The sequence below is a fragment of the Lagopus muta genome, chromosome 3 (genome assembly GCF_023343835.1).
Source record: "Lagopus muta isolate bLagMut1 chromosome 3, bLagMut1 primary, whole genome shotgun sequence".
NCBI classification, from domain to species: domain Eukaryota; kingdom Metazoa; phylum Chordata; class Aves; order Galliformes; family Phasianidae; genus Lagopus; species Lagopus muta.
Window position 1 is genome coordinate 2,740,025 of NC_064435.1, and position 18,440 is coordinate 2,758,464.

The 18,440-nt window shown below is 46.1% G+C and overlaps 1 protein-coding gene across 2 annotated transcripts in view; it reads right to left on the reverse strand.

Moving 5' to 3' along the window:
- ADGRB1 (adhesion G protein-coupled receptor B1) overlaps positions 1 to 16,181 on the reverse strand; it is a 277,331-nt gene extending 261,150 nt beyond the window's left edge. Inside the window, exon 1 of one of the 2 annotated variants that reach the window (XM_048938834.1) lies at positions 15,413 to 16,181. The gene's annotated coding sequence lies outside the window, so the exon portion shown is untranslated. The remainder of the gene's footprint in view (positions 1 to 15,412) is intronic. The other variant, XM_048938835.1, reaches the window with a different exon arrangement.
- Positions 16,182 to 18,440: the final 2,259 nt, after the last annotated feature.

Below are 18,440 nucleotides of genomic sequence, written 5' to 3' on the forward strand. Positions count from 1 at the left end.
TACTCTAATCTTCTCCCTTCATTATTGCCCCATGTTGCATCTTCATCTAAGTCACACCTACTTCACTCATTACCTTGTCCACCATGTGTACATGCACATTTGCAGCTTATGGGTAGGATTCTTCTGTTTTTCTCCACATTGCTGTGACTCAACTTCTATCTCATGTTTAACCCTCACCTGCAAGTCCAAAGTTCCTGTTGGCACATTTCAGTTGCTTATTTTTAGGCAAACTGATGTTTAGACTTCTAAAAACACGACTCATGATCTCCAAACGGTGAACCTAAAGGACAAACCCTTTCCAGCCAGGATGCTGTTAAATGTAGCTATGATGCCAGAGGGACCTTCACTCCTTGTGAACTGCTCCTTTCAGTTTCTAGGATGCTGCTGTTAGAGAGACAGAGCTCCTTGGAGACTGAAAGAAAAGATGCAGAGGCAAATGCTTCTCACAGAGACAGTATTCTGTCCTTATTACTGCTTGGTAATCTCCTAGTTTTTTGGGGCATACTTCTGCCCTCAGATTCTGCCACAACCAGTGTAGTTTTCACACTGTATGGTGTTCTTCGATGAAATCAGAATTCCTGGAGTCATGCAATTATAAGAGACAGATTACATTAGAAAAGAAAATAAATACAAATGGAAGTAGCAATTAAAAAAATATCCCTACTATCATTGCTGACCACAGTTCAAATTCCAGACTACTAATTGTAAAAATGATTTTTAAAGGAAAAGACATCTAAGAAACTCAAAATGTAAAGGGGCCCAATTTCACACTACTCAATTGTGTTTGTTTGGTTGGTTTTTTAATTTTTATTTTAGCCGTGCTAGGTGAGCAAGATTTAATGCACAGGCCATAAACCTCACCATTCACACCCATGAAACACTCAACAGGACTGTGCAATTCACAGTTAAACTCAACCTGGACGCAGCATCTAGCCCTGGAAGGAAAGCCATTGCTGACAGCGTGACCTTGCTCAGGGAATGTCCCTCCTCTTCTAAATCCCCTCCTCTGCCTGGCACTGTGCTTGTTCCTTGGCACTGATGTCTTCTTTGGTCTGAGTCCCTTATCACTTTGTTCACAATGTGATTTTAGATTGGATGCCTTATAATACTACCTTGCTTGCACTGTAATCATACAAAAAATAATAACAACAACAAAACAATAATAATAAATAAAAAAACCGAACACCCTAATTAATACAAATGGAGGCTAAAAATATGGATATTTCAATGAAAAAAAATGGCTTCTTCTCAGGAGATTACTGGGGTAGACACATTCACATGCATTTTATTTATAGCTCTAGCTTTACCGCAGTCACTCAGTCAAGCATGGTCAGGACTGTATATAGGCAAATGCAGTTCACTTCTCCCCCTTCTCAGCTTTAAAAGGCAGAAAACAGCTTGCCTAGAGTGTTTGCTGTGAATTTTATGAGCACGACTTAATCATAGAGATAGAAAACAGTTGCTCGAGCAACACAGCTGCAAGAAAGGGAGGTAGATCCACCCATCTCTGCCCCCCTGGTGTTATTGATTGGGCAAAGAAAACAGTAGAGAAATCTCTAATTGAGACCCACTGGGAACTCAAGTCTCATACTGGTATATTACAGCTTGGGGATATTTCTCATTGCTGGTAGAAGAGAAAACAGTCTTGCCCATGACCGTGCTCTAGCTTGCTGTCTGCAGTCTCCAGTGCTGTTGTGCAGCCTGAGACCAGATCTAAACCCAAGGGTTAAAGCAAAGAGGAGGGAGTGAAGTTCCTATTGGAAAACTCTTTCCAAGAAACATTGCCTTCACTGGAGCTTAGCCCTCATCACTTTAAGGAGAATCTTGGTTCTCCATTCATTCTAGGGTCTTGTACCAAGTCTTTCTCCCTTGAAAGACTCGTTCCATTCACCACCACTTGGGAGCTTCTAAATCAAGATAGAGTCATGCCTCTAAAAAGTTTGCTCAACTCCCACCACAGGATGGTTGCATACGGTTATCACGGGTTGAACCCACCAACTTAACTCATAAGATTACAATAACTCCTTCTGGTGTTGTGTGCTGGCTTTATGTGGCCTTGTCTTCCCCACTCTGAAGCACGTTATTCTGCGAAGAGATCACTTAAACCAAATCAAATAGGGCCAAGGCTACAGCACCAGCTACTGAGATGCTAGGAGTGATGATCGAGCAATAAATTGGATCTACTTCATCTTGCTGTCATCCTATTCCCTCCCTTCACTGCCATAGTCTCTCTCTCCCAACCCTCATTCTCAGTGCCGTTGAACCAAGGTGCTTCTTTGTAATTTTTTTTAATGCTTTCCTAGAAGAAATTAAAAAAAAAAAAAAAAAAAAAAAAAAAAAAAAAAAAAAAGTTGTTTTCTCCATGACCTCCTCAAATTTTATCCTGTCTGGAATTTGCCACTGAATTTAGAATAGGTATCCAAGTCACATAACCATTAAAGGGCCTGCATAAAGGCAGTAACCACAGCTAACCTGTTGACCAGCTGTGCCTTGTAATTGCTTTGATCTTCACTTTTCCTTGCAGACTACAACCCCCTCCTCTTACGCTGTACTGTGATAGGTTGGTAGAAATCATATTAATTCCAATACATCCAGGAGTAGATCTGAACCAATTTCATCCACTATAAACCCGTGCTCTGCAGTCACAGATGTCATCTTTGTCATTTAGATCTACCTTTGTCTGTTGGCTTGAAGCAAACAGGAGGGGAATCAGAATCTGCCTGACACAGCAAATCGAGGGAAGAGAAAAGGGGAATCAATTTTTATAATATGTGTTTGGCACTACATAATAGATATAACTCTAAATGCAAGCCATAAAGTTGGAGAGGCTTGTAAATTAAATCCATTCTGTCCCTTTTAACTAAAAAGTGACCTTACCATAGAATTAAATGTGATTTTTATCCAGTGATCTATGGAGCTGTGAAAATGGCTGATGGTTGCAGTGTGTGTGCTATAGGACAGAGAGGAACCCCCGTATAGGTATCTCCACACAGCTCAGCACATGAACTGCTGCTTGCCTCACAGTTAACCCAGAGCCACAGTATGGCATAGGATTTTCACCTTCTCTCTACCAAAAAGAGGGTGACCATGTACATGCTGAGAGTCCATGTTCCTACAGGCTCTGGCCAGGCACTGAATGGGACAGTGCTGCTGGAGAAGTGCTTAATCATATTATGTTCTGAAAATCAGGCTGTCTGCGCAAAAGCAAGGCATATCTTTGTTTTATCCTTGTTCAGTTTACAGGGCCTTAGCTACGCTGCAGGAGGAGGTGAGGATTAGAAGTAGCCTGAGGTTCAGCAAAATGACAGAATGAAGGAAAAATTGGGGGTGGAATGTCCTTGATTGTTCATGTAGTGATTCCATCCCCCTGTTTCAATAATCATACAGGAGAATTTGAAATACAAAAGATTTGACATTGGAATTTAGCCCAGAGGACACAATTTAGGATGCTCCTGAATGGTTTTAAACAGCCAGAAATTATCAGGCTTTGTCTCACAAGAAAATATAGTTTTGAAGACTCTGCTGGGTTACAGGTTGGCATTCATGCATACAGGCTATCAGAGCCTGCAGGAGATGCAATGCTCCCAGGAATATAATCAACACACGATTGAAGGCTGTTCGACTTCCAATCAGTACAGCAGCGAAGAAAATCACTTCCCCACTGCCATGGGTGAAACAGATGCTCAGCAAGGCAGTCGTGTGTCTCCTCATCAGCACTGAGAAGTGGTGCATAGGAGGAGCCAAGATCCTTCCCGGATATTTAATGTCACTGAAGCTTGGATGTAGTGCCAATTCCCCTTTCCCTCTGGCTCTCTCGGTTTTTCCACGTGTGCACTGAGAAGGTGTTGAACTGTGAGCCACAAGCCTCCATCAGATGGCCAAAATGGATTCAGGAATTCAGCCCAACTAAGTTAACATTATGTTAGAGACTCACCTCAGATGCCACACTGCACCATGTTCACCTCAAGTGGTTGTGGGGCAAGTCACAGAATTCAAATCCACACTGCTAGCTGGGTTACTCTTCAGGACACTCCAGGTTATCATCAAAGTCTTGTCCTAAGATGTGGTTTGTGTATACTAACTCCCTCTCAGCCTGCTCATCTATGTCAATGGCTCCTTTCTCATTTTGTTCTTTCACTTCTCCATTATTTAATTGCTAGCAAAGGCAAAACCAGGTGCTATCCAAGGGACAGCATGCCCCAGGGATTATCACTGAAATACTGCAAACCCTCTTAAACTCCACGAATAAGGAGTAAAGAGATCTATAAAAAGTTGGTTGAACAGATTACAGCAATGCTCAGCCTCTGTCAAAGCTTCTTCTAGCTGCCATGGGGTTAACAGCATCATATTTACATAGACTTCCCCAGTATTCTCACACTTCTAATATTTACAAATGCAAGATTTTCTTCTTCCAAGGAAAGAATGTTTAATCCTTTACCAAGTCTCAGCCACTTTTGGGATCTTTGCTCACTGAAGTTACAGATTATATGAAACCAAGGAGAACCATCAGCAGCTGATGACTGCATTGGTCAAAGCTGATCTTCACCGTTTCTTAGCTCTGAATTTTTTTATAATATCAGTGCAAAAATGCCGGGCTTATTGCTGTTATTGTTTCAAGATTATTTATGGTTAATGTTTGGCAAAGCCCAAATGCTGCAGCCACCCAGAACCTGCAATGGATCAAATCAAGAACATCAGGATGGGGAGACTTGCCAGTAAGAATCCTTGTCTACAAAGCAAAAAAAAAAAAAAAAAAAAAAAAAAAAAAAAAAAAAAAATTAAAAATCCAAGCTTTGAAATAGCAGTTGAATTCCGACAAACAGAATTTTGTCTGCCTATTGTGCATCAGCTTTTTGTCAACAAGAGATTTCCCACCCTCACTCTTTTCGGTACAGCAGTACTGGGAGGCACCTAGAGTTAGGCAGCCTTACACAGACAAGAACCAAATTCCCCTACTTCATGAACCACCAGTCCAAATGTTCCTGAGACTGAGAATCCCTAAGAAAGGGCACAAATAAACTCACTGTCAAGAGACGGGAACAGCTCCCCAAGAGATTCATGGATGTTTGGAGCTTGGCTGTAAATGGAGCAAGATCAGAATACAAACTGGTCTCATCCTTGCCAATAGTTCACTTTCCACCTAATTGAATCCAGAGAGTAACCATCTGACTTGTGCTCAAGACCTCTACAGTTGCCTTACTCAAGCTAGATGCTGTACCACCCACAGATACCAAGGGATAGGACTTAAAAGAGTTCATCAAGAGAAGTTTAGAAAGTGGACAGTCTTGTGCAATAGCCTGGGAAGGAATAAAGCACAGTGACTTCAACTGATTTGCCCTGTTGATTACCCACAAAACAGCCAGGCTACTTGCCACAAGAACAGAGAAAATAGGGTATAAGTAGAAGCTCAGTCACCAGCATTTGATGAGGGGCTGATGGCTGGACAATTACACCTCTGGAATCACCTTCCAGACCAAAAGCCAATTTGCAGAGCTGAGCTCCCTTCCAATTACTCCTTCTCTTATTGTCTAAGGAGTTGCGACAGACACACTGATGCTTCAGATTAAGGACATCTGTGTGGCAGGATGTGTACTGGGCCCTGGGTAGAAAGGGCCTCCACCCCATTTCTGGCATTTGCACAAGGGTGATTGATTTCTTTCCACCTCTTCTCCCCCACAACTACAAATAACTTCCATGGGGAGATTACTCTGTCTGTTCTGTAATCAACAGCAACTTCAAAAGGGCTTAGTGCTAAAGGAAAACCTCAGAGGGCCAGCATTAAGTGGGAAACAAACATAGCATTTGGGTTGTAATTTGAGGTGGGAGGCTGGGGTTTTAATAACCACATCACTACAGCATGCTGTGCACCTTGCAGTTCATAAACTGCATTTATGAGTACAGGAAGTTACAGGAAGATTTTTTCAGTCCATGTGAAATGCAGCCATGTCTGGTGTGGAGCATATGACGTGTTTGGTTGTGTTTGGAAGCTGTATTTAGCTCTCCTATCACTTCCCAGCACTGTCACTTGCATATAAGCAGAGTCTGGTAAACAAACTCCAGGCCTGGGAAAAGTCGTGTCCTATTTAGATCCAACCATCACTTCTAGAGATGATTTGAGCAAGGGAAGGGAGGTGTGAAAAATCACTGCTTTGTCCCACATTCTCCTCACCACATAAAATGGAAACTATTTTGAGCTCTTGTATAAAGATATTGGCATTTTTTCAAGATAGGAAGGCGATGTTTAATATCCTGATTTTTCTCTTCTTCCTTTATTGTTTGCTTTGTTTATGTGGGAACAAGAATGGACGTTCTATGGGTGGGTCCCAGAACTCAGAGCAATGCAAGAATATAGTAGGACCCCTTCCCAGGCAGAAAATAGTCGGATAAAGAAAACAAAATGACCATGCAGGGCTTTGTCCCAGCAAAGAGCAAGGATAGCTGATTTGCTGGGGATAGAAATGCTGTGTCTCACAATGATTCAAGTCTTTGCTCCCATTCAAAGCATCTCCACACTCTTAAATTTCAGATCCTTAGTTCTCTTCAGACTTCCCCTTCTCTGAGATACCAAGCCCAAAAGGTGCTACCATAGAGTCCCACCATGGTCTGTCCTGAAGTATGTCCTGCAATACAGTGCTTTTCCCAGGAAACCTTTAAATGCCTTGTTGACCTTTTGCTTGCCATATACAAGCCAAATTGAGCAGGCAGCCCTTGAAAGCATCTGAATCCAATGGGAGAATCAAAACCTCACAGCATTCATATTCCATCTTCACAGAATCACATGCACTTGAGATTGAAGGGGCCTCTGGAAATCGCCTAGTCCAATTCCTTCCTCTCCACCCTTCATGTTCCTTGGTCTTGGGAGGAGGCAAGGCTCTGGATTGTGGTTGCCCTATTATAGAATGGCTTATGTCAGAAGGGACTATCTGCGGATTTGCTGCTAAAATCTTCCCTTCCAGTGGCATTTCTATGCCTGCAGGAGATGCCCATGGACAGGCAGTTGTGTAAATCCAGAGGGGTGTGTTGGGTACTTCTGCAACCACGACAACTCTTGCTGCACAGGATGCCTTCCTAATATTTCCGTGCATCCTACTGAAATGAATTCCACAGCTAACTGGCATTTTGCTGGGATCTCTCCCTGCTTCCCCTCTTGCCCTCCCAGTCTTGCTGTGCTTCTGACTGTCACCATCTCTCCTGCTGGTAGCGGAATCATCTCCATCTGGAGAATCTGGAAGTCCCCACAGCATTGCTCTCCCTATTAACATTTCTAAAACCCCCAAGCTGGCAGGAAAAAGCAAGTCACACAGGACTTGTTGTTTTTTACATTGCTCATATTGCTTTTTTTTTTTTTAAGCATTCAGAATATGAAGCAAACATACATTGGCTCTTGACTTCAGATGCCTTCATGGCTGATCTGAAAGTGCCATGCTGAATAACTGAATAACATTATATAATAACTGAATAGCATCATATCACATCCATTGACTGCTGAAGCATGGACAGCTCCAAGACCCACCGTCCTTCTTTCCCTCAAGAATCTGTATGTCCTTCCATGGTGTGCTCCGTGGAGGTAATCCTTATCACAAGCTCTTAACACTCTTTCAAACCAGTTGCCCTCACGAGGGCACACCTAACACAGTGACTTCTCCAAAATCTTAGCCCATCCCTAGATCCATCAAAGCTTCTCAGGAAAGCTGCTATGTCCCACGTGAAGGGTGAGCAGCACATTAGAACACTGACTAGCCACTGCCAAACTCCTTTCTAAGCATAGATCCCAGGAGAGCTCAACCTGAGCACTGAGTTCTCTCTTCATTGACCACTGACCATTTAACACCACCAAACACCTACCAAACAGCAGGCGTACTGGCTGCTAGGCTACTGAGATCTTTCTATCCTCATATTCCTGATTTCTGCCATCAAAATTGTAGGCTTTGCTGCAATTATCTCCACAGAGACATGCACGTACAATAATAGAAGGCTCTTACCATCACCTGCACATGGTGAGCTTGCACCAACCAAAAAGTAAGGTGCTCACCCTTGCCCTTTGTGTGTGTAATGTTGAGGGGATTTTTTTCTGTAATTAACCCTTGCTTTCAACTCAATAGGTCTGATCAGATTGTAGAACAACATCTGAGAATGGAGATTAGCAGGCCAAGCTCTTTAGTACTTAAAGCATCAGCGCAGCTACTCAAAATCAGATTTCCCCTTCTTCACTGGCATTTGATTAAAGCCTTTTCAAGCAGTCTGTTCCAAACTCTAAATGCCTAAATTAGGTGATAGAGAAAACATTTCTTTGGTCTGGAAAATGATAACAGTATGCATCTCAACTGTGGTCAGCAGGAAAATTGCATTCAGAAAACATGCATTGTGTGAATTTGTATGGGTGTGTGCACGTGCACTAACGCAAAGTTTTGGTAGAGCTGACCAGAGCGTGGGCATGCAGAGACATAAGTAGCATGATTCTAGTAGGGGGAAGGCATTCGTAAACCAGGAGCTGAGTCTAGAAATAGATTGTGAGAGGATCAATTTTTGCTGCATACTGATTTATTCAAACCTTCCACAGTGGCAAAGCCCTTTATAACAAAATATCTGATTACAGGACTATGACCATAAATCCCGCACACCCTCCAGCAATGGCCAATGAATAACTGACTTGTTAAGGGAACAGACCTGCACAATGAATAAATCTACCAACAGGGCTTTCAATACGAAAGACCCCATTGGGAAAAATTTCTTTCTGAAGGTGCATCGACTTTCATTTGCAGGAACCATCAGATATTTGTTTCAAGAAGAAGACAGTCATTGTTAGATTGCTACTAAACAATATGTAGTATAAACCAGGCTCCAGCTCTGGGCTTAATCTGCTTGTATATCAATGGACTGGACCATACAGCAAAGCATTTTGCAGAACAATGTGTTATACAAAGTCTCCTTTGTATGTAAAGCATGTACTTGATCCAGGGGGAACACAGCAGAGTGAACAGGAGGCTCACACCCTTCCAGACCCTCAGTCACAGAGAGACATTAAGAAAATATGGATTAAGAAAGTATAAGGAAACATTATTTGGGAGGAAAGTTTAAGGAAAGACATTCATGCACAGTCAAAACACAGGAAGTAGAATTTGTGTTTGGTTCTTGACTGATTATTTTCATCTCATAATCGCAAGGGAAGGATTTCTTATTTGATGATCAAGGGGCCTGGGAAACAAAACCAGGCAAGGAAGAAGACAAGTAGACCCATTTAATAGCTGAAAACATCATACAGTGTGGCCAACACCTAAATTAATTGTGACCTGAAACTCTACCCTGAGACTTATGGTTTGGCAGTAGGTAAGATCTTCCCCTTGGTGGGGATTGCACCACAGCATCCTTTAAAATCAAACCATGGTGTTCTGCTTTGGGTAGCTCAAGCTTTCTGCTGTTTATGGAGCAGTAAGTTCAAATGATTAGCTGAGAGGTGCACAAGAAGATAACAGCACAGATGGGACAGAGATAAAGAGTTCAGCTCAAGATCCATTCTAGCATGCGAATCATGATGGCCCCTGTCCCAAAAGCATTTAGAGAGAGAACTCTTGATGTATATGGAATAGGTTCATCTGCCAGGAATGGGATAGTCCTAATATAGAGTTATTATGTAAACAGCAAGGACTTTGTTATAGGTCAGGTGAGCTCAGAAACCGAGGAAAAATCTCCATCTAGGAAGGCCAGCCTGATGACAGGCAGGAGACAAGGTGAGCATGTAGGCGAGAGTGCTGAAAGGGTAGGAAGAGGTATCACATCCTCAGGCCAAAACTAGAACTTCAGAAAAAGAACCTGGCAATAATATATGCTGGTGCATGCACATGACATGCACAAAATGGTGTCCCGAATGCATGCAGATTTCCTCTGTCCTCGTCTCAGGCTACATTAGTTTAGCAAGCAGCAGCTCTATGTGGAATGAAACACCTGCCTAAAACCCACAATGCTCACTGGAAGGAGAATTTTTTATTTGATGTATTTTGCTTCATATATATACATCAGCTTAATACAGAGTACATCACATAAGATTACAGCCATTTGTTTCCACTTTTGCCTCTACAAATATTCCAATCCGGTAAAAAGTCGTTTCCTTAGAAGGTTTCTGTTCATTCTGCCTCCAAATGCCATTTTCTTTCCCCAGATCCCCTTGTCCCAGGAATAAGGCACAGCACTTTATGTGACAAACCTTGCAGTTTCAGCCACTCATTCCTTATCAGCTGACCACTCCTTGATCAATGCTTTATAAAGAAATATTCAGAGGAAAAAAAAGGAAAAAATGCAGAGGAAGGTAGGACATCAAACCCTGGTTTGATTCTGATAATATTGGTGGGGGGACAATCTGCTCCAACAAATTAAAATCAGCAAATCTCTCATTTTCTCTGACAGAGGTAACCAATTTAAATTTTCATAAAGGGGGCAGTGATGTGTGTCTTTGCGAGAGAGTCACCAATCTAGCAGCCCTCTGATTTAAAATATTATCTTTCTTTTCCTTTTTTTTTTTAAATTTTTTTTTTCCCTTTCCCTGAGAGCCTCCTGGAGCAACATGACAGATTATCTCAACATAATCAGACTGATACAAAACCCTCTCTCTGAAAGGCACCGAGAGGAATTTCTAAGCCCTAGACGTGGTGACGAACAGGCTTTCTGAAGGGACCTCCTTTGCTGCTCATTTTCCTCTTTATTTAACAAATGTTGTGTTTTGTAGCCTTAGCGTTACTGCAAGCTATATTAAAGAGCCAACCATCACACAGAGTGCCCATAGGAGAAAAGGAGGTGTGCCCTCCACTTGAGCTGGCTTGCCAGGTTGCTCTCCAAGTGGGGATTTTGGATTCCAGTTGATGGTTCGTTACTTTGGAAGAAAATTCCACCAATATTGTCTTGGGGATGGGCAATGGGTGGGATAAGATTTGCAAGGTAGATGGGACCTTCTGTGCTGGGAGACTGGAGGATGCTGAAGATTGGGATGTCTTGAGTTGGACTTGATGATCCTCATGGGACCATTTCAACTCGGGATATTGTATGATCTTATGACTGCATGATTCTATGATCTGCATTGACTCCAACCTGGAAAAACAAGGATTGCCACAGCTTTTTGCCATAGCAATTTAGGACTGGATCTGTGGATCCGGGACATGAAAGACCATGTGGAAATGGACTCCAGTGCAGATGGGGCACTAAAATACTGTTTTCCTTGGCAGAAACATGGTTGAATGCTGAGTTTGCTACCCTACTCTGGCTGAGAAATTCTCTTTCCCACCTCGGTCCCATCCCCTTTCTTCCCTTGCTTCAGTGCTCAAAACCCCTCATCCACCTGAATACATGGATGGGCAAGCAACCTCCACTAGCAAGTCACAATTATAGTGCACTTTCATTCCAGCACCTCCTGCCATACCCCAGGCAAGTGGAAAACCCCAAAGACTTGGGATAAGAACTGTAAGAAGAACACATGATATGCACCAGGAACCTTTGCACTTAACCTGCAGCCACATTGAGCTGTTTCAATATTTGCTGCAAATTTGGAAGATGCTCCCTTGTAAACCCCCAGGCCAGGTGGCAGCTCCCTGTGCTTTGAAGGCTCACTCAGGAATGTGAATTTTCTCCAAGGGGAGGAGGAGAGGTAATTACAGAGACAGTCTGTCATCCATCTTGAAGAAAATATTCTGCTTTTTTTTTGCATCTATCTTGGAAAGGTAGCAATCGGGCAGCCCTTGACCCAGGATCAAGACAAGGGAAAGACTTTAACTCATTTGTTTACCAGCACAGGTTTCTTGGAGCTAATTAATGAGCCGAGCTGGTATCCTGCAACAGGTATCAGTGATGATGACAGGGGATTTCCTGCATGCTACACTTCTGCTCAAGGAGAAGATGAATTTGGATGAGATGAATTTGATTGTGCCATTGAACTGCTTGCTCCTCTCTATCCCCAAAAAGGAGGAAATGAAAAGCCATGGGAAAGCCCTCCATCACCATCCTCCCCACCCAGACCAATGACTGTGACTGATTGTTGTCTGTAAAATGCTCTGAGCAGAAAAGTACTTAGATAAACGTGTGTAGGGTCTGAAAGACCACCTGCATCAACAGAGTGAGCCCTTGGGGTTGAGGATGCTGCATCCCCCCCTCTTGGGCATGGGGATGAGCAGGGCTGCAGTTGTGCCCACACACTATGTTTGCACACCCGGAGATGCTCAAGCAGCACCTACATTCACAGAAATACTGATATCGGGGAGAAGTGTTGAGGGGGACAACTATGTGGGGAGGAAGTGATGTGGATAAATAGAGGGGGGGAGGGAGGGAGCAAAAAGCACATGGGAAGGTGATAACCGAAAGAAGGGGAATAACTCTTGAGGGGCAGCATGTCGAGGGCGATTGCAAGCCCCAACGGCAGGCGGGTTGTTTATTGGATTTTGGGTTGTTTTGTTTGTTTTTATTTTATTTTCTGAGGTGGGGATGTGGAAGGAAGGGTGGGGGCACTGCTCCGGAGGGCTGTGCCGAGCATCCATCTGTGCGCAACGGGGGCGGCGAGCGGCCATCGTCGGGCTGCGAGCGCCATCTCCCCGCCGCTCGCCGCAAGCCCCGGCCGCCCCCAACTGCTCCCCCCGCGGCGAGAAACGGCTTGGGCTGGGGAAGAAGAGGGGTTTGCGGGATCCTGACAGTCTCTTCTAGTGCCCCCCAGACTTCTCTCGAGCCAGTGGGACAGCCCCGATGCTATGGGGAGGGCGAAGAGGGAGCGAAGTTTAGGGTGGTTGTAAAAAGGGGACGTATACAGCATAAAGCAATGCAATCGCTTTCCTGATCCATTCTGCATCCCAGCAGGGCTGTCCATAGCGTGGACTAATGGTTCCTGCAGCCCTTTGGCCGTTTCTTAGGATGTGAGTATAATTCATGAGCTCCCCCTTTGCCTATGACACACACAGACATCTCTCAGCCTGGGTGTGGGGTCCAGCACACCTCCCCCTGACTCAGTTTCCCCCTTCTTTGTCGTAAACCCTCTCCACTTTGCAGCTGGTCCTTCCTCAATCACTGACCCGTATTGGCATGCAGAGCCCAAGGAAGAGGAGAAGAGACTTCAAGCCCTTATCCCTGCACTTGGGGCTCTGCAATGCTATTCCAAGTGCCATGGGAACAGCCAGGAGCACTGCTCCTTGCATATTCTTGCCTGGCCTTCCCATTTCTCCCCCCCCAGCAGAAGTTAGAAGAAAGGATGCTGCACCCTTTCATAAGATAGAGAGGGGGTCTGATGCCTGCACCCCATGCCTCCCAATCAATCTCCTGTCCTGCAGTTGAGAGCCATGTCCACCATAACCAACACTATACTTCTCCCCAGTCCCAGCCTGGCTCAGCCTGTGGCCACTCCATGACCTCCCTTCTCTTCCTTGGTGAGGTGCTGGATAGAATTTGGGGCCCCAGGTTAATGAGTCATTAATTAATTAGGAACCCACTTAACATGCACGGGGAGTTGTTTGTTTCCTTTAGCAGCCTGGGCTTTGGATGAGATCCCAGCTCTGCGAAGCCTCCAGCCTCGTCTCCCAGCTGATAATAGATAATACAGATATTTCAGCACCAGCCAAAGCAGAGTCATCATCATTAATACACAGTCCTCCCTGCTACGCGGCGGAGGTCGCCAGTCAACTTCAGGGCTCATCCCTCCTGGCTCTCCTTAGGCTTTGCATAGCCAGGAGACAGCAAACCTGGAGCAAATCAACAGGTAAAGGGGCCATGCAGACTGCACCCCAACCTCCCCTGGCCACCCCAATAGGGCGACTCCAGCTTTTGAGGCAATGTGATTTTTGCTCCACTGCTGCGCAGGTTTTGACATCTGTCAAAGTAGCTTTGCTCTTCCTCCACCTTCCTCCTCCTCCCTCAGCCATCAGCTGTCAGCTGGCTCGAGCTGGAGCTGGATGGAGCCTGAGCCCTGGGAAACCTCAGCTAGGAAAGGGACTGGGGTGGTCAGGGATGTAGGATAGGGAATCCTGTTGCCCTCCATCTCTTTGACCTTGCCTTGATATTTCCCCCCACTGCACTCCTCTCTGTGCATATGATTCACAGGGGTTGTTTCCTCTGCCAGGGCAGGAGCAGGACTACGAGCATGAGTCACAAGCTGGAGATACCTCGCAGAGTTGATTTGCAACCCGGTGCCTTCGATTGCCAGGGACTGATGCCATAGAAGCCAAAAGCAGGGCACGACCGTGCTGAAAAGTCCCTTTGAAACCCATCTACCTGCTCCCACCACCCCCAACCCCACTTCTACTTCGAGCCTTGACAGAGCCATGGCTGAAATACCTCTCTGCAAAAGTCTGGAGATGCATCAACAGCCACCCTCCATCAGCGAATGTCAGGCCGTGAAAGGAAAGGGGGCGGTGGGGGAAGAGGGAGAGACAAATTTTGCGATTCATTCCCACACAGGGTGATTCAGAACAAGATGCTTTGTAATTACGCATCCCTGATGGAGACTCCTTCTTTTCCCCCTCTACCCCATCCCCATAGGAAAGGCTAAAGCTGTGCCTGGGTGCCAGCATACCCTGAGCACCTGAAGCACTGTATCTGTCTAATACTCTGATTTCTACATAGGCTAAAAGATAATTTTCTCCTACTGTGTGAAGCAAAGCATTGATAAACAGCACTGTTTTTTTGTTGTTTTTTTTTTTTTTTGGGGGGGGGGGGAGTGGGGGGGGAGGAAGCTCATTGCCTCCCCAAACCCACTGCCTACAGCCTTGGAGAGATGAGCGGCAAAGCAAGGAGCTATCCCCAAAAACTCTCCGTGAGAAACGAGGAAAGCAAAGAGCCGGGTTGGGGGCAGATAGGGGCAGGATTCACACCCAGCTGCCTTTCCCTCCGAGACTTTGTTTGCCAACATTGCAGGCATGGAGGAGTCCCGGAGCCCGTGGAAGCACCGCGGATTCGCAGCACTTTGCAGTACAGCCCCGCTTTTGCTCTGCAGCTCCGTGCACCGATGCCCCCCAGCTTTCTCCCCCAGAAACAGCCCGTCCTCATCTCATTTCCCCAGGACAAAAATGCCATCCTCTCATTTCCCCCCCTCTCCCCCCCCCCCCCCCCCAACCTCCCCGCATCCTGCAGACATCACTGTTTCCCACTGCCGCTCGATGTTTGCCCACAGGACCCTCATGCACGAAAGTTAAAACTTCCCATGGCAGGCAGCGATTATGCTCTATCGCTCCAAATTGCAGTGAGGATCGGAGGTGGGGGGGGGAGGGGGGGTTTGGAAGAGGGGAAGATAACCTCCTCCTGGTGCTGTTTCTAGGGGCAAAAAAGCAATAGGAGATGGTGCCCACCGATGCTTCACCCCCCAATGGATGGAGAGACCCCGCAAAACGCATACCGGAGAAGTCCCCATCCCTCCCCTCTTCAGGAGAAGGAAGGGTTGTCAGGAGCCCCTTACCTTGCAGAGCTCCCCAGGTTTTATATCCTCCTTCTTCCCTTTGTCAAATTCCAAATGGAAAGCAGAGACATATCCAGGGGTAACCAACCCAACATAGGGCAGCGCGTGGAGTCCAAAAGGCAGAGCTCACTCTCCCTCCACTCTTGCCTCTACATATATATATACATACACATTTATATATATATATGTATATATCGAACGGGGGGGGGGGGGGGGGGGTGAAATATTCTAAAAGAAACGGGAGTGGGGAGGGAGAGGAAGGGAGAACCTTTGGTGTCTCTGCAGAGAGGCAGGTGGAAGAGAAAAGCTGAAAATAATTAAGCCGGGTTTTGAGGAATCCTTAGGAGAGCGGAAAAACGCAGTTAAAAGCCAGCAAAGCATTAGATCCAAGCAATCAAGTCTTCCTCTTCTTCTTCCCTCCCAAAAATATACAGCAGGGTTCAGAGTAGCTTTCCCAGCAGCGAAGAGAGAGAACAGTCTTCTCCAGAAAGATATGTTTGGTTAAAATCCACTCGTCTGCTTTTCTTTCTTTCTCTCTCTTCTCCCCCCACTTTTTTCCTTTTTCTTTTTTCTTTTCTTTTCTTTTTTTTTAATTCTGCTTCTGAATCTCTCTCTGTGAAACTAGATCCAGTCTTTGTAGCCAGGGGCTGCATTAAGGATTACATCAGGCTTTTATAAGCTTTCCAGATCACACATTAGAGTGAGAGAGAGAGAGAGAGAGAGAGGGGAAGGGAGGGATGGGAGGGAGGGATGAAACGCACACACATCCACACGCACACGCACGGATCGGAGCTTTGTAAAACAGGCGGCTATAGGCACGGACCCGAAGTGCCACGGCATTTGCATTGGGCATGCTCCGCTAGCCTATAGGAGGAGAGGATGGATGGATGGATGGATGGATGGATGGATGGATGGATGGATGGATGGATGGATGGAAGGAAGGATGGATGGAGCACAAGAGCCAGAAAAACCCGAAGCGCGTTGGCAACCGGGCAACGCAGCCTCCCCGGGACAACTTAGCCCTAAGCAGGGAGACAGGAGGTGAAAAGGGAGCTGCGGTCGGTGGTGATGGGTTTGGGGCTGGGGGGGGGGGGGCAGTGGGGCTCTGCCTCCCCTCTTTCCCAAACTTGCAGGAGAGAGGTGCTCGCAGAGGGATGCGTAGGGTCAGGGAGGGGAAGCGGGATGAGGCTCTCTCGGTCCCCATCCACCGCTAAAAAGTCAGGACGCTGGGGGGCAGCGATCCACTCCTTCCCCCCTCCTCCCCAACACAGCTTCCAACACTGCAGGCGGAAAGGGGGGGGTTGGATCTACCCATGCACACCTACCCCCCCTCTGTCCGTTCCACCCCCCCCCCCCCGTGCTCATGGATTCCCACCACGGTTATGCCAGTGAACAGCAACAGCCATTAACCCTTTCCTATTTATGTATGCGCATTTATTTACTTATGTATTTAACCTCTTTCCTAGCATTCCTCCCAGCTTCATCAAGGCACGGCTATTGGTAGTGTGTGTGTGGGGTCTCTCATCCCAGTGCAATACCCCCAGGGTGTTTTTCAGGCTTGAGCAGATGGAGGAAGGGGGGGGGGGGGGGGGGGGGAGGGAGGAAAAGTCCGTGCTGTATCCTGGCAGCTTTTGGGTGAAGGTGCTGCTTCTTGAGTTTGAAGACTGGGGAAGGTGCCCCCCGGTAATGAGGAACTTAATGAAGGAGGTGGGTAGGAAGGGAAAGGGAGAAAGGAAGAGAGCAAGGGGACTCCAGCATCCTGCCAGACTCCAGGACCTGCCCCTTGCCTGTAACCCTTCCTGCTCCAGGAGCAGCTCCTTTCCCTTCAGAAGCAGCCTCCATCCTTGCTGGAAAGGCACAGACCTGCCTTGTGGGGAGGATATAATCATAAAATCGTAGAATGTTGCTGGTTACCCTCACCTGTGCACCCTCTGTTCCAGGGAGAGTTATGAGCACCCTGGTCTCCTCCCCATGGACACCCCAGAGGCACTTTCATTCTCCTTCTTGCCTCCATTCCTTGTCCTTGTCTTTTCTCCCTTCCCTTCTCCACATCCAGCCCTTTCATCCTCTTCTCCACATCACCAAACCCTTTGTATCCCCCCAGAACTTCTAGGTCCAAAAAAAAAAAAAAAAAAAAAAAAAAAGGAAATTTTTCATCAGGAGGAGCTGAACAGTAAACTCTGGCAATCCAGCCTTCCCTCGTCCCCAGCCAGCGCTGCAACACTGCTGGCCAAAGACATCTCCAGTCTCAAAGCAGGGACTGGAGCAAAGGGGCAGATGGAGCCTGAAATGCATATTTTCAGCCGACAGGCGGCTATGCTGGATTAACAGGGTGCATGCTCAGAATGGGAATCCCTCCTTTTCTCTTCCCAGCATCTCAAGAATTTATTTGGTTGGCTTCTTTTTTTCTTTGAGAGATGCATCTCCAAGTCACACAAAGATTTATTCTTTTTTTTTTTTTTTTTTTTCCCAGTGTATTTGAGTGGGAAGCAGAAGGGGGCTGGCAGAAAGCTCCCACGTAAAGCATTTGTAAACCCGTGGGGTATCTTGGCCATGACTTCGGGTAGTGGAACAGATGGGGGGCACTCCCTTTCCTTGCACTGAGGCTCGGGCAGAGCAGGGTACAGCTTGGATCTCTCCTATGTTACAGGGTAAAGAAACTCAGCAAAAGGAAAAAGCATCAAAAAGTACTGCAGAAAAAATAAATAAATAAAAATGCCTGCTTACAGCCTCCACTGCTGCCATAGGGCATGTTGGAAATCTCATGCATCTCAATGTAAAGAAAAAATCACCGATGCTCATTTCTTGCAGCCGTACTTGGGGAGGTCCGTGAACCTTCAGTCCCCTCGTTGAACTGGTGAAAGAACACGACCCCAGATTTAAATACACAGATAAGAGAGTGTTTATCTTCCTGTTTATCTCTGTGTACCCTCCAGGGAGGATTGGGGTTGAGCAGCGCTTGTGAGAAGCCGGTGCTCGCCGGAACTAAAGGCAATCACCCACTTAGTTCCTTCTGTTTTGCACACTT